Below are 15,697 nucleotides of genomic sequence, written 5' to 3' on the forward strand. Positions count from 1 at the left end.
CTTTTGCAAATCTTGCACGTGACCAAGGTGGCTTTGGTCTTTGTTTGCCCCTCGGGCATAGTAAAAAATTTCCACACCACTGAAGAAAAACGTTGTGGGCATGGTGCCTCCTCCAAAAATTCATCCTCAGATGAATGAGGAGATGCAGGTGATGCCTGATGCCCTGAAGCCATTTTTAGATGAAAAAAGTTAGAGCTAAGTGTAAACTTAGTCTAAAAAATCTTCTTCTCTGCAAAGAGATGCTCCTCCAAAGAAGGTGAAAGAAGAATGATTGAATTGGGTGGGGTCTTTCAATAGTTAGAACAGGAAGTGTAATGAACCAATCAAATCTCTTTTTTTGCAGGTCACATGGGATCAGTGCACCCTACACTTACGCATCACGCACCCAGCGCGCATCCGCGAAATTGAATTAAAAAAAAATATAGGATTACATGTAAAAATATATTACTTTTAAGACTAGTTTAGAGTTTGTCTTCAATTAATATTCACATGAAATACATATATATGTTTTTTTAAATGTTAAATATTTTGCAGGATCCGCGCACCTACCGCGTCATAGATGCAGATGACGCATCGCGGAAGCGCGTAAACGTTGCATTACGTACATGGAACGTGTCGCGTATAGGCTGGGAGTCGCGTACCGGTCACATTGCGATCGTGCACTAAACACGTACCCAACGCATAGCATGCGCGGATGCTAACACGTAGGGATCGAGAACAGTGCGCATAGGGTGCGCAGATCCAAAAACATGGAAAAAAATATATAAAATAAAGTTTTGAACATATAGTTAATAAAATATTTGTAAAAATATAAAAAAATATGTTTGAAAAACCCAATAAAAACAAATAATATTTTTTAATTTTTAAAACAATTAATTGAAAAAATAAGTTTAAAAAATGGTGATAAAAAAGAATTTCAAAAAAACATAATTAATGAAATTGACACACTGAATTTGAAAAATATAGTAATCCAATGAGAATCATTAAACATGATATCTTTAGAGATAAGTAATAGATAGGAATTAGCATTTAAAAAACCTTTGAAATTCACTGAAAAAACCATAGGTTTCATGCACTTTATAGTTAGGAACTGGCATTTAAAAAACCTTTGAAATTCAATGAAAAAACCAACGGTTTCAGGGGCGGTATAGTTGGGAATTGGCGTTTAAAAAACCTTACAAATTCACTGAAAAAACCATAGGTTTCAGGGGCGTTATAGTTAGCTGGACATTTCCCTCGTACAAAACCCTAGAAATTCCCCTGTTATAGTTAGTTCAGCTAATTATAACTCGCGCCCCCCGCAATGCACTGCTGATGATGTCACATATTACATCACTCATGACATGGTCAGTGACATCACTGATGACATCACTGATGACATCTCAAATGACATCACTGATGACATCACTGGTGCTGTCATCCATGTGATAAATTAGTGCATCTTCTCACACCCTATTATAACCTTTGATACACCGACTCAAAATTTCAGACGGCCATTTTGAAAACCATAGGTACTCCAATACCAATAACTACATACCCACTCATTGACTCTTAGGTCTACATACATCTCCACTCACCTGTACAGTCACTCATACTTACAGTCACTCCGTACAAGACTATCATATGCATTTATACACCTATATAGACACTCACACACTGCCAATCATCCATTGAGGTACTGACACACCTAGTCAGTCATGCAAATAATTAAACACAGTCCAATTTACTGACCTATAGAGTTAAACACACTCAAGTTCACTTACTCATAAAAATACTAACAAATTCTGACGCTCTTATACAATTACTAATACAAGCACACACTCATCCATACAGCCACTCCCGCAATCACACACTCTCACATATAGATAGTTATATACTCTTACACACATATACACTGCGTTTCACATATGTAGTTACTGACACATGTACAACTGAGATATACATTCAATCCCTAATACACCCATACATACACTCACCCAACCATACAGTACATCACAGTTGCACTCTTAAAACCATGCACCCATAGAATCACCCACTCACAGATCTATGCACAGAGTCACACACACCCTACCCACACAAACACTCAGACACCCATACAGATTCTCAGACAACCAATCAATAACCCATATAGACACTCATATAGCTATTCACAAAACCATGCAGCCACTTATACACCAACACACAGACACATACAGACATTCACACAGTTTAGTAGTTTTGCCACGATGACGCACAAAGCTATCCACTTCAAGACGCCCAGGTATCTGGTGCAAAAACTTGAACTATCTTGTGGTGTAAGAGCCTCTAGAAGCGCTACTACCTTACTCTTGAAACCACCTATCCTTAACAAAAAGAGATCCTCTAACAGAGCCTTCTCCAGCGCGTTTCCAAAGATATGGAACTCTCTTCGTCCAGAAATACGCAGAATCACCAGAACAACGGTGTTCAAACTGGAAGTCAAAAGATTCCTGATGAATAAACTCCTTCAGTAATTGGGCTAACCCCTTGGCCCGTTGACATTGTTCCTACTTCCATTGTTTCAACATTTACTACTATACTTTTGTTTTCTTTTTGACATACTGTGTCCCTCTGTCATTACACTGTACTTTGTTTAACATAACTTCTATGTGAATTTCCATGCACTTTATGATTCATTTGTGTTTTTAACTTGTGGTTGTTACTTTATTAGCCTTCCAGTTCTAGTTTGATAGTAAAGCGCTAAAACTTTATAAATAAATAAAATAGTCACTAGTCTGCAGTAAGATACTTAATGACTCACTTATAGAGTCAGTTACGCACCTAGAAAATCATCCATTCACACACTTGTACACCCACTCATTCTTCAACAGGCCTTTCCCTATACATATTAAACATATTAAAACTGTACAGAAACACATACTCACTGGATGATGTCATCAGTGATGTCATTTGAGATGTCATCAGTGTTGTCACTGACCATGTCATGAGTGATGTAATATGTGACATCATCAGCAGTGCATTGCGGGGGCGCGAGTTATAGTTAGCTGAACTAACTATAACAGGGGAATTTCTAGGGTTTTGTACGAGGGAAATGTCCAGCTAACTATAACGCCCCTGAAACCTATGTTTTTTTCAGTGAATACATATATATATATATATATATATATATATATATATATATATATATATATATATATATATATATATCCTCTCTGCAGATGCTGCCGGTCTAAGTATTGTAGGCGGTCAGCTGTGTACAAATTGTGGATTTCTTCAATAAATAGAATGGTTCCATGAAGAGCAGTTTGGCTACCAGATGTCTAGTTTGTCTCAGCCTAGGCTACTTCATACCTATTCAGGAATGCTTGGCTCAGCCTGTCAAAGGCTGGCCAATCAGAAGAGGCTGCTGCAGGGCTGAATTCAAGTACCTCAGAAAAGAAAGTAACTTAACTTATTTTCTGATGTAGTTATAATAAATCTAAACTTCTCAGGTTGGTGGATTCAGTCTAACTGTTATTTTGACAGTTTGAATGTTTTTTTTAGCTCACTCCTGTCAATAGTTAGTCTTTATTAAGGTTAAATAAAGCCTTCTCATGTTAGCCCATGGAGCTAATGCACTACAGTCGGAAAAACGAAATTTACACTTTTACCCTCACCAGGGCTTATAGAACAACTTTTATAATGTTCCTGCTTACTTTAACCCTTCGAGCACTTAGGGTAGACCTTAGGGGTGACCTATGTGTAAAAATAAGGTAGTTTAAGACTTTGGAAGTACCTTTAATTGCAAAGTCGGATTTGGGTGTAGTTTTATTTGAAAAACATCCTGCAAGACAGGGCTGGCTTTTAAAATACATCAGTCACCACAGCCGTGCACACTTAAGTGCATTAAATCTACTTGACCTCTAAACCTACATGACCTACCATATACTAGATATTTACATGTAGGTTTTAAATACCAACTGTAATTATACCTAATTACCATGTACATTTTATACAGAGCACAGGCCATGGGTCAGGTTAGCAGAGCCCAGAGCACCCTCAGAGTCAGAAAACCAGCATCTAGTAGTTAAAATGGTGGCAATAAGTGGGGGGACACTGCAAAAAGGTCTGGTTTCTCACAATGTGAGTTTGAAGAAACTGGTTAATGTGGTACATTTTAAAAACATATATCGCTACACGTGTAAAGTCGATATTAAGAAAGGTTATTAATATCTGATAAAATGTTCCTCTCCTGAGTGGTTTGTGTCTTCCTTTTCCCTATTATTTCAATGATAGGTGTCATTCTTCTTGTGTTGCTTGTTCAAACTATCTCGCTGACTACTGTACGGCCTCTCCGTTGAGCTATTCCTCAATGCGTCCTCTTTAAATGCACTTACCATGTTATAGCATCTGTGTACAGCAGAAACGCCTTTCAATGACATAGAGATTTTTAATAAGGGTGAGCTAAACTGTTGTAATTTTTCTAGCATAATTACCGCAAAATTACTAGTAAGTCTGTGCAAAACTGTGAGAAGGGTAATCCAGCTTTCAGTTCTATTTTCTTAGTGAAAAATGCATCCTTGCTTCCAAAATGGGCCACAGGATACATTTTGCACTAGGAAAATAGCACTAGATGTTAAAGGACATAAACAGCAGTAGCCAGAAGGTGCTCACTCTTTCTTAGTTCATTGTTTCTGTGCTCCTGTGCTAGGAGTTTTGCTCCAAATTGCTCATAATTACTCTAGCTGGACCAATCACGTAATTTCAGTAATTTCGCATCACAAGAGTAATGGGTAATTCCTGAAATTGCTCCAATTACGCTGGCATGATTTAAATTTCACTCAGGCGTAGTTTTAACTAGTATTTAAGGTGGAATAAGTCATGCTTTATCATCAGGATGCTAACATTTGCAACTCCAAATTTTGCATGTTTCTGTCAAGAAAATAACTGGATTTGCACATCAACTTCAGATTATATATTAGAATTGTGGTTTAAACATTTTGAAGACCTTCTTTTTAGTCACATGGTCAGCACATGAAATGGAGTGTAAAGCACACTGACCCAATGTTAGAAATGGGGTCTCTAGTTGGCAGTGGTATGCACCCTGTCCAAGTAGGCAGGGTTAGTGTAGTACACACTAAGTTTACCAGTGCTCACCGTCTGGTAGCTTGACTCAGAGCAGGCAGACTAAACTAAAGAGGCAATGTGTAAATAATTTGTGCACACACACACAGTAACCCAGTGAAAACCCCACAAAAGTGATCCGTACCAGATTAGAAAAATAGCAATATTTATCTGAGTAAAACAAGATCAAAATGACAAAAATCCAACATGCACAAGTCAAGACATGAATTTTCAATATTAAATGCAGTTATGGTGCTTAGAAAATTACAGCTGCGGCTGGGGTTATTGTTCATGAGCTTGACAAAGCTGAATCCACAAGTTTGGGCCGACTGCGATGGAGCGCTGGCCAGCTACCGAGTCACACTGATGCCAGTATAGTACCTTGGAAATGCTCAGAAACAAAGACGGAGAGAGGCACATTGGAGGTAAGGGATCGTGTTGGTAGGTGCGGCATCAGTTCCTTACTGCTAGCCAATTTGTTGGCAAGTCAGCGCTCAGGGATGGTGCATTGCACAACAGACGTGAGGAGTCACTGAAGCAAGTGAGGCGTTGGTTCCTGGAGGCTGTGGGGAATTATTGAGCAAGTGACACGTGGGGACATTGCAAGGTGAAGGTGAGGGGATGTGGCAGCTGCAGTGATGCGTGGGTTGTGATGGTGGTGCGGTGTCAATGAAGCTGTGGAGGTTACGCTACAAGGTGTCTACTTTACAGGGTTGATGCCACACTACGGGCCCTAAGGTACTACAGCAGTCAGAGTCAGGCCCCACAGATGTCAGTGATGCGGTACTCGGGATTTCCACTTTGGCGGTTCCTCAGAGGTGCTGCAATGGCATTGGGGCCTGCGTTGCAAGTTGCTGTCATTGCATTGAGTGGGTACCACAGTTTTCGGTGCAGGAAGCGGCCCGGTGTGGGAGAGCTGCATCAGTTCTAAAGTGATGCTCGAAGTAGATGTGTTGATTACTTCTTTTTTAGTAGAGCAAACTCACTTCCAAGAGCCTAGATACTGGATTTGAAGCCACTTGGCAGTGTAAGTCTCGCAGCAGAAGAGCCCAGGTGCTGCATGTGAAGTCTTTGATGGCCCTGAGACTTCCAACAGGCAGCAAACTCAACTCAAGCCCTTGGAGAAACTTTTGAAAACAGGATGAAGAGAGCAAAGTCCAGTCCTCTCACTCCCGAACAAGAAGCAGCAGAGAGCAGGCTAACACAGCAAAGCAGGCAGCAAAGGGCCAGTCCCTCCTGGTGGTACAACAGCTCTTCTTCTAGACAGAATGTCCTCAGTCCAGAAGTGTTACCAGAAAATGGTGTCAGAGGTCCTGTACTTATACCCATTTTAGCCTTTGAAGTACGGAGACTTCAAAGAAAGGTCTTTGTAATGCACACGACCCTGCCCTTCCTGGCTCTGGCTTCAGACACACTACAGGGGGGTAGGTAGCTATTGTGTGGGGACAGGCACAGCCCTATTCAGGTGTACACGTCATCTCCTTCCACCACTCTAGTTCAGGAAGCCTGGTGATGGGCCATCAGGATATGCAGGACACACCTCAGCTACCTTTATGTGTGACTGTCTAGAGTGGATTTACAAAGCCCAAATGTCATCTAACCCAGGCCTGTATTCTAGGGACAGGCAGAGGCACAGAGTGGTTAGATAATGAAAATGCAAACTTTCTAAAAGTAAACCTCAAGCTAAAGGGATTGGATCAATTAAATAGTCAGTTAGCTTGGCCACTGACAATGCAACAACAAACAGATGCCAAAAATGACTACACATTTAAACACTCTTAGTTTCCTCCATGATCACACTATTTTTTATTTTTTGCAGTCAAAACCATTTATTTTCTGTTTCACATAGTCGTAAACAAAAGAAAAAAAACAAGAAATGAACATACTTTTGGATATATATTTTGCATGCAGGGACATCACTTATGTACTGAAATTCTGGAAAGGATGCAGATGCTTCCACAGATTTTGAAGAAAAACATTACAAAACCTTATTACAATCCCTACTATTACATGAATGGGTGCTGTAACATAGTAGATCTTGTGTGTTTTATCCAGAGAGAGTTTGGTTACTAAAGGGTCTCAAAATTCTTGGAGGCAAGTCTGCGGAGAAATCATGAATTGCCTGCAAAACTGATCAGGGAATTACAGGCTCTCCTAGTAATTCTGTACTTCTAAGGAGACACACAGGGATGGACTTGTAATCACACATGTTAGAAATTGGGTTTCTGGTTGGCAGAGATATGCACCCTGTTCAAGCAGGAACCACAATACTTGTTAGGGTAAGCCAGATAAACACCATAAATTAACCTGTGCTCAACCTCTGGTAGCTTGGCAGAGTAACACAGTGAAAACACCACAAAAAGAACCCACACCAGTTTAGAAAAATGGATTATGATTTCATAAATTAAACAAGGCCAAAACGACAAGATCCCAGCAAGTAGAATTTGAGCTTTGAATTTTTAAAGAATAAAAGTAAAAATAGTGCTCAGAAGTAACAAGCACCAATGGTGTTATCTGGTCGCATTGGACCTGGGCTTCAAGAGTTCGGGCTGACGATGATGGAGCATTGGCTGGATACAGGAGCCATGCAAGGCCTGCTGAACAAAAGTACCTTGTTCCTGGTCACAAGAGTGAGATGCGGGATGCAGAAGAGCGATGCGTTAGTATCGATTCCCACAGTCAAGTGGTGCGTTGATTTTCTCCACACAACGATGGCATTGTACCGACTCCCAAGATGAAGCATCGGTTCTGAGATACGTTGATCATCTTTCTTGAAGTGACGGTGATGTGGTGGTTCCGATGCATCAATTCCAAAGGCGATGCTCTGGTTCAAAGTGCGATGCGCCGGTTCTATTCCCGCAACAGCGTTCATGCATCAACTCTACTTCACTAAGCAGAGGATGCATTGCTCCACTGGAGCAAGCACCTAAATCCACTTACAATGGACCAGGCACAGGAGCAGGGGGTAATACTTTGATATCCCTGAGTTTTAAAACAGGAGACAAACCAGCATGCCCTTCGAGATCACTCTGGGTTCAAGCAAGAGTCCAGAGGGTAGCAAGGGCAGCACAGCAGTTCTTCCGGGACAGCAGTCCAGCAGAATGGCAGACCTTCTACCAGCACAACAGTTCTTCCTCCTGGCAAGGGTCTTCAAAGGTCCAATAGTGTCTGATTTAGTGGGGTCAGAGACCCAGTACTTATACCCAGTAGCGCCTTTGAAGTTCAGGTGCATTAAAAGAGGAGCTTTGAAGTGCTAGGAGTTCCTCCCTCCCAGCTCTGGCTCCAGATTAACTACAGAGGGTATGCAGTCTTTCTTGTGGGGACAGGACACTGTCCATTCAGGTGTGTTAGCTTCTCCCTCCCTTCCTGCTCAGGATGATCCATCAGGTTGTGGTTGGCAACTCAGTCACACCTAACCTTACTTTGTGTTTGGCTGTCTAGAGGGAATGCACAAAGTCCAGCTGTCACCCACCTCAGATGAGTATTGGAGACAGGCTGAAGGCACGCAGAGCTAAGAGCAGAGAAATGTCATCTTTCTAAAAGTGGCATATCTAAAATAGTAATGATACATTCAACTTTAAGAGCAAAGAGGATTTATCATTACCAATCAAGGGATATTAAACATGACAGAGCTTCCTATGCTCAATCAGAAATTACAGATTATAGGTGCAAAAAGGAATTCTCAATGTTAACCTATGAGAGTGGTTAGCCTCACAGTAGGGAAAAACAAATTTGGGTGTTTTTCACTACCAGGACATGCAAAACTCAAAAGTACATGTCTTACCTTTTAACTGCATAGCACCCTGCCCTATGGACTACCTACAGCCTACCTTATCGGTGACTAATTTGTAATAAAAGGGGAGTTTAAGGCTTAGCAAGTAGTTTTAAATGCCAAGTTGACATGGCAGTGTACACTGCACACATAGGCTCTGCAGTGGCAGGAGCCTGAGCTTGATTTAAAGTGCTATATGTGTGGTTGGCACAATCAGTGCTGCAGGAACAATAGTAGCATTTAAATTACAGGCCATAGGCACATGTAGTGTACTCTATTAGGGACTTATAGATAGATTAAATATGCCAATTGGGGATAAGTCAAGCAAACCATGGTATGGGGAGGAGTACATGCAATTTAGCACTGGTTGGTAGTGGTAAAGTGCTAAGAGTCCTAAGAGCAACATAATTAAATCAGCAAAAAGGAGAGACAAGCAGGCAGAATGTTTGGGGAAGACCATCCTAAGGCTGCCAGGTCTAACAGGTAACTCTGCCATCTGGAGCTACTGGCACCTTTGCAAAGATGCAGGGAAATTAAATTGGATATTTCAGAAGTGCTGCACTTTTGATTGATTTTTTTAAAAAACTTTTTTTTTATTATTGTCAAAAAGAAGAGACATTACAATCATACATTCAGATGAAGAAAGAGAAAAAAAGAAAACAATTAGAATCATATAGCATATCCATATATAGCCTCAAATTTAGGCTCTGGCATTCTTTTCTAAGCTTCTTTATCAAAGAATAATTATATTTGATTTTAAATAATGTCTTTTTAATTTTAGTTTGTTTGCTTAAGAGCAAGATATCTTAAAGCTATTCTATTCCAACATTCCCCATACAGATCTATACTTCAGGAGAGCCGGAGTTCCCCTAACTTTGGCCAAGACTTTTTCTCTTTCCCCAATTTCCTTAAGAATTAGCCCCCATTCCATCTCCGTTGGGGGTTTAGAGGAAATCCAGGCTCTGGCAATCGTTAATCGTGCCGTTACAATCATTATTGACAAAATAGGGCCATTACGGGCATCATCTTCTTTATATCCTAACATCCTCTCAGTTACTGACAGCCTAAGATCTCGACCCAATATATTTGATATAGTCACCATGATCTCATCCCAAAACCCTTTCAACAAAGGGCAAAGTACAAACATATGTACTACATCAGCCGCATGTTGCCCACATTTAGGGCAATTTTGTCGAGTCCCTCCATGAGGCCCGCTCAGTACATTCGTACCTTGAGACCATCGAGCAATTTTTTCTGGTGTATAATAAAGAAAACACAGTGACCGAAATAGCTGCAGCTTTAGATTAGTTGAGTGTATAAATCGAGAAATATTATCAAAGGCTATCCTCATCTTATCAGTGGTAATAACCTCCCCCAACTTCTCACTCCATTTAAGCGCTAATTTATCACACCCATCGGCCCTTTTTTGACCCAGCATTTGATATGCCATACTAATAGTTGCTGGTTGACTCTGTCCATAAGTAAGTTCCCACATACTAGCCCCACTCACCATCCGTATTTCTAACTTCCTAACCAGATGATCCCTAATCTGTAGATATTTGGAAAAAAAAACATTGTGGAATACTAAATGTTGCTCCAAGATTCTCAAATGACTTCATACCGTTACAGTCAAACCCATTGTCCCAGAGAATGTACCCCATATTTGGCCCATAAATGGGCTATACTATCCTGATAGATGCCGGGGAGCATTGGATTGCCCCACATAGGAAGTTTATCATGCATTAGGGGGAGAGAAAGTCTAGTTTCAATATTTTTCCAAATATATATAGAGTCGCGTATAGTCTTAAAACGTACACGTTTGAAATAGTTGGGGTCATTAATACGATAAAGGAACATCTTGCTCTCAGCATCCAAAACCAACCAATGCCAAGCCTCCAAAAATTCAGGATTCAGAAGGCTCCGCAAACGGGTAACAAAAGCTGAAAAAAAATAAAGTTTAAAATCGGGAAGGTCTAACCCCCCTGATTATATGGAAGTTTCATTAATCCTATCGCCCTTCTTGCCTTCCGATACCCCCAGATAAAACGACTGAGAATGCCATCTAACTTCCTAAAAAAAACATTCGGGATACGCAGCGTAATAGACCTTAAAAGATAAAGAAATTTAGGGAGAACCTTCATTTTAATAACATTGCATCTACCCAAAATACTCAGCGGAAGTTTATGCCACGTCTTCAATTGTTTTTCAATTTTATTCAATAAAAAAACATAATTTAGAGAATATATTAGCTCAATTTTAGAAGAGATTTGTACCCCCAAGTAGATAGCCTTCTCACAAGTCCCTTCAACTACATCTTCTGGTTGGAAATTTAACAAAACTTGAGTTTTGTTCCGATTCAGCTTGTATCCAGAGAAGCGCCCAAACTGTTTTGCCTCCTTATCTATATGTTCTATAGCCTCTTTTGGTTTTTCTGTAAACATAGCTATATCATCGGCATATGCCGTTAGCTTAAGAGAGCGATGTTCAATATTCAATGGTAGGATCGCGTTGTTAGCCAAAAGTGTTCGAATAAATGGCTCAATATAGAGAGCAAATAAAAGCGGAGAAAGGGACAACCCTGCCTCGTACTGCGCCTAATAGAAAAAGGAATAGTTTGGATATTAGAATATAGTAGCTTAGCCTTCGGATCTTTGTACATAGCTGCTACTAGCTTTCAACATTTTTCTTTAATTCCAAATGCTGTAAGTGTTGCCCAAAGATAGTCCCAGGCCACCCGGTCAAATGCTTTTTCTGCATCCAATAATACCATGGCAAGTTGTATTTTTAATTTCCCCGGAGCATCAAAGGCGGCTATTGCCGTATTAATGTGGGCAGTTGTATCTCGTCCAGAAATGAACCCATGTTGCTGGGGGGAAACCAGCTTAGCCATCATCGGTGCTAACCGGGTGGCCAAAATCTTGGCAAACACCTTTGCATCTGCATTGATTAAAGAAATTGGGCGGTAAGAAGCACGTTCTTCCGGATCTTTATCCTTCTTTAAAAAGAAAATTATATTAGCAATATTCCATGAATCAGTTACCTGTCCTGTCCTCCCAATTTGAGAGATAACATCTCGCAATACTGGAGCCAAAAGGTTTTTGAAATGCTTGTAAAATTCTGCCGGAAGTGCATAATCACCTGCAGCTTTCCCCAGTGAAAGCCCCCCTATTGCCTCTAAAACCTCCTCTACTGTAACCTCCTGCTCTAAAAAAGGGAGTCCTCCTCCGTCAGAGTCGGTAAATTACTCTGATACAGATAATTCATCATAGCAGCCGCATCCTGCCCTGCCTCCGGAGAGTATAATTCTTGATTAAAAATAGAGAATTGATTCATTATAAAGGGTGCCATCCTCGCCCTTTATAGCCTTGATCTTAGTTTTAAGCTGACTATCTCTAAGTTGATGAGCCAAGACTTTCCCGATTCTATCACCATATTCATATTGTAGTGTCTTATGCTTAACAAAACAGGCTGCTACTTTTTTCGTTAGGACACTATTTATAACAGCCCTCTGCTCCAGAAGCATTCGATACAGATGATATCGTTCTATCCACTGATATTGGACTGCATCAGCATGTTGTAGTTCGCATGTTATAAGTTTTTTGATAAGCATCTTTAACTTGGCCATTCCGTTCCCTATTCTCTTGGTAAATAAATTGCTGAATGGCTCCCCTTATATATGCTTTCATAGCATCCCATACAGTCAGAAGCGAAGTTGAGCCGGTATTGTCTATAAGATAATCAGATATTTGTTTGCCAATAATGACCCCAAATTCCACGTTTGTTATCAAGTGCCTAGGGAACGTAAATAGTCGAGCGCTTTTAATGGGCGCTTTTGATTGAAACGAAAAAATAATGAGGTTATAGTCAGACGTGATTTTGGGGCAGATCTCCATGTCTGCTTGTGGCAATAAAGTATCTGAAACCCAGGCCATGTCGATTCTTGAATACTGACGATGTGGTATTGAATAATACGTATAGCCTGGTTTGTTTAAATAAAAGGTCCGCCATACATCCTGCAAAGAGTATAATCTCGCCAGTTCCAGAATGGAAGCTCGCACCTTCACCATTCTTGGAACCAATGGTCTACAGTTAAAATCCCCCATCTATACCATTTCCCCCTGCCATCCCGCTAGCTCTAAGCAAATATTATCAAATATGGTTGGATCATCTATATTTGGCCCGTATAAAACACAGAAAACATACCTAGCACAGTTGATTTCTATTTGAGCAATAGCCCATCTTCCCCTCTGATCTGCTAAAGTTTTATGAACTTGACACCCAAGCGTTTTTGATACTAAAATAGCGGCCCCCCTAATCGATGTATTTTGAGAAGTACATACCACTACTTCAAGCCCAAACTGATCCAGAAGGCGCCGATCCTTGTAGGCCAAATGTGTCTCTGACAAAAAAACTAAATATGGTTTATATACCTTAATCTCTTCTCTAACTAATTGTCTTTTAGATCTTCCATTTAATCCAGCTACATTCCAAGCTAGACACCTAATTAATGCCATATTTGTTTAATAATATCCACCAAAACATGATAACAACGTAGTAGTCACTATTGTTCTCCCCCAGCCTTAAGTTTAACAGCCCCTCTTCTTTTTGACTTTTTTTCGCCCACCTTTTTAATACCTCTACCCCCCTTACAATAACCTCACCTGCCTTCTCCAAGGCCATCCTCCTGTTTCCAGCAGAAGGAATCACCCCTTGACAGTCCCAATCCCAGTCCGACAAATCAGGAAAAGCTTTCTGTAAAAGACGAACAACATAGCCTCGGGGATCCGACCCTTCTTTTCCCTCTGGTACCCCAAACAGCCTTAAGTTGTTACGCCTCTGCCTGTTTTCCAAATCTTCAATCTTAGCTATGCAGGTATGAATTTGTTGTTGATTTTACTGAGCAGTCTGCGCCACTGTTGTGACAGTCTCCTCTACTTCAGCGACTCTATCCTGCAGCTCCATAACATCCTTAGAAATATTAGCGACTATATTTGTGACCTCATAAAGTGACTCCTTTATACTTAGATAGTCTGCTCTGACCTGTGCATGATGTATTTGTGCCTCTCCGCGTTGCTCCTGTAGTGCTTGCAGTATTACAGCTACCGAGGGCTCCCTCCCCGTACCCAGATCGCTACTTGAGTCTATTCGCTCTGTGCCTGAAGTTGTCTGTGCGTTGTTAATATCCTCCACATATACCTCTGGTGAAATGCCTTGACCCCCACTGGCCGCTCTAAATGCCCTGTTTTCGGCAGTTGTCGTGCTTGCGTCACCTTGGGGCTTTATTAAACCAGTAACAGACAGCCGTGAGATCATAGCTCTAACATCTCCCTTGGCTTGCACCCATTTCCTTAATGGGCTATTTTCCATTCCGCGTCGGGAGCCCCCACTAACATGTGCTGCTCCCCCTTGACAACCAGAGGAGGATCTCCTACGACTGTTAGTATTTTTAATAGCCCTGCCTTTACTCTTTTGGCTAGAAGTCGATTTATTTAGCGTATTATGTGACTCCGTTTGCTTCCCCGTTATTGATGTTGGCTCCCTTTCTGAACATAAAGTTTTAGCGCTTGTCTGGTGTTTATCAGCTGTCGTCTGGGCTCGCTCAGAGATACTAGCCAGATTTCCCTGGTCTGCTAGATTTATTTGATTAATATTGCTGGGCTGATCTGTCTGGTTATTTTCGGGGGTAAAAACCTCACAGCATTGAATTATATCCTGAGGGGTAGCACAGTTGTTTTCACTATTGCTCACATTGTTGCTGCCCCGGTTATCATCAGAAACTAATCGCTCTCCATCACTATTGTGCTCTTCAGTATTTTGTAATTCCAAACCCTCCTTCTGCGCTGAGTTAGAAAAAAGCTCTTGTTCTACCAGGGAGCCTTTAGATAATATTCTGCCTTCGCCATTAATTTCGCTTTCAGTCCTTGCTTCGGGGCTGCTAAGTAATGCCGCAAGAGCTATAGTGTCCGGTGTCGCAGCACGGAGCTCGCCCTCCTCTAATTTGTGACCGAGTCCTGTCAAGAGGCAGTGAAAAAAAATACTCTTGTGGAACTGCTTCTATGTACAAGCATCTCCGGACTACACATCCTCTCAATCTTACTCAGGAGGAAATGAGGCGAGCTGCTTTGAACCCCTCACCTGCTGTGGCAAGTACATCTGGAGTGTCCTCAGGAACACCTGCAATGGACATTAGGCCAGAATTTGCCATTCTTGAGCAACACTGCGTGAAACTTATATGCTTCGGTGAGCAGTCGGTGGATGCAGTTTGTGCTGCGCAACGCAACCATTGTTGTTAATTGTTTTGCTTTTTTGTTTTTGGAATGACAAGTAAATCCAAATGTTTCCTGTTTTATTTGTTCTTTTTTTGTTCATTTTTTGAACAAAAACCCCAAAAATACAAAATTGTTCAAAAAAATAAAAAATAAAAAGAAGAAAAAAAAAGTTCTTATCAGAACTACCTTATCTGGTTAAAGAAAGAACTATAATTGCAAGGTAATGTGTGAAAGTTTGGTTGATTATATGCATACAGCATGATTGACTGAAAGAATGCATTAGTAGTGTATGGTGAATTTATAGGTGAAGATTTATGAGGAAGTACCGCAGTGTGACACTGCAAGCTCTTTAGCTGCACTGCACTGTGGCACTTCCGAAGCACAGGGATGTGACATATGTACAAGAATATGTTGCAACTCTGTGCTTCCCTCTGCACTGCTGCACAAACTGCAGCCATGCGGTTACACAGGCACCCTTGCACCATGGTACAAGGATGTCTGTGTCATGTGGAGATTGTTTTTGTGCAGGAATGGACACCTTCCTGCACAAAAACAATCAGTAAAGGCATTTTCC

The sequence above is a fragment of the Triturus cristatus genome, chromosome 3_1 (assembly GCF_964204655.1).
Source record: "Triturus cristatus chromosome 3_1, aTriCri1.1, whole genome shotgun sequence".
NCBI classification, from domain to species: Eukaryota; Metazoa; Chordata; class Amphibia; order Caudata; family Salamandridae; genus Triturus; species Triturus cristatus.